Source organism: Malania oleifera, chromosome 12 (assembly GCF_029873635.1).
Source record: "Malania oleifera isolate guangnan ecotype guangnan chromosome 12, ASM2987363v1, whole genome shotgun sequence".
In the NCBI taxonomy this organism is placed as follows: Eukaryota; Viridiplantae; Streptophyta; class Magnoliopsida; order Santalales; family Ximeniaceae; genus Malania; species Malania oleifera.
In genome coordinates this window covers 5,655,119-5,656,651 of record NC_080428.1, presented here as the reverse complement: position 1 = coordinate 5,656,651, position 1,533 = coordinate 5,655,119, and positions in this window count along the sequence as shown.

Genomic DNA, 1,533 nt, shown 5'->3' with positions numbered 1-1,533 from the left:
TACATTCCTCTGTTGGCCTCCCTGAGGTGCCTGGTAACCTCCTCAGTAGGGTCTAGGAGTTGGGGCCTGGATCGGCAGTCCTGGGCATGCTCGTGCCATGTGGCAGGGTCTCCCACACTGATAATAGACGTCTCTCCCAGCCTGGCACTCTCCCAGATGTCGTCTCTCGCATGTCTGACACACAGGGTAGGTCTGCACACCCTAATTCTCACGAGGTCCCATCATCTGCCTCTGACCTCCTGTAATGACCTGAAGAATAATAGTATTTAAATATTAAAGAGAGAGGGAAATGGAAGGTGGCAGCAGACTTCATCAACGAAGGGGAAGTTTGTTGACGACATGGCAACTTAGGCAACTCTGAATTTCGTCGACGAAGGGAAAGTTCATCGACAAATTATCTCTTAACCTCGTCGACGAGGTGACGTGGCTCATCGAAGATAAGATACCGAGAGGTTGTTTTAGGCGACTCTGAATTTCATCGACGAAGGGGAGAGTTCATCGACGAATTTCCTCTTGACCTCGTTGACAAGGTGATGTGACTCGTCGACGAAGCCCCTAGTATAAATAGCCTAAAACTTAGTTTTTACGTAGAAAATCAACAGAAATCTCTCTCTCTCTCTCTCTCCTCCCTATGGTTTCTCTCTCTTCTCTATTCGATTTTGGCTCTGTCATTCGTCGAATCGACGATCTGAGGCCACCATGACGCTCCTGGGGAAGTTCTCTCCAAATCTACCGGAGCAGATCGTTGGTGCAGCAAGTAGAAATTCATCCCTGAGTTGAGGTAAGGCTTTTTATGTCAAGTTTGGTCTTTTCATAGTTATAGGAAATGATATTCATGTGAAAATACTAAATTTTAGTTCTGAGAGTTGTTGAATTCAGGGTGTTGAACGGGGAACCCAGCGGGTGCAGAATGAGTGGAATTTTTGTGGGTTTCTTTCCAGTGTCAGGTAAGGGAATAAACTAAAGCAATTATTTTTAATGCGAGCTATTATTATTTATCAGTAAATTAATTTTCAGGGAAACATGTATTATATTTGAATATTATTGAGAAAATGCAGATTTGGGAAAGTACTTTTGTGATACAGGAAATACGATTTTTGAATGAAATGTATGATTTTACTCTGCAATGAGTGGCATGAATATTATTTTACATGATAAGTATTATGTTATGGCAAATTTTACGAGTAAAGCATGTTTTCAGGAATTATGAAATAATATAGTGCATTTTGATTTTAAAAATACATGATAATTGATTTATTTATTCAGAATGATATGTATGAGATATTCGGCGCAAGGCTGTGTTTTACATATGATTTCGGCGCAAGGCCGTATTTATGAAATGTTCGGTGCAAGGCTATATTTAAGAAATTATAGAAAATGGTATCAATCTATTTATGTTAAACGCTATATTATCATGTATTATATGTTATCAGAACCCAGATATTAGTTTAGTTCAGTTTTAGGAGCACGGTACCGTAGCTACATAGATCAGATATCTATTTTCAGATTGATGCTAACCACCCCATGAGGGGG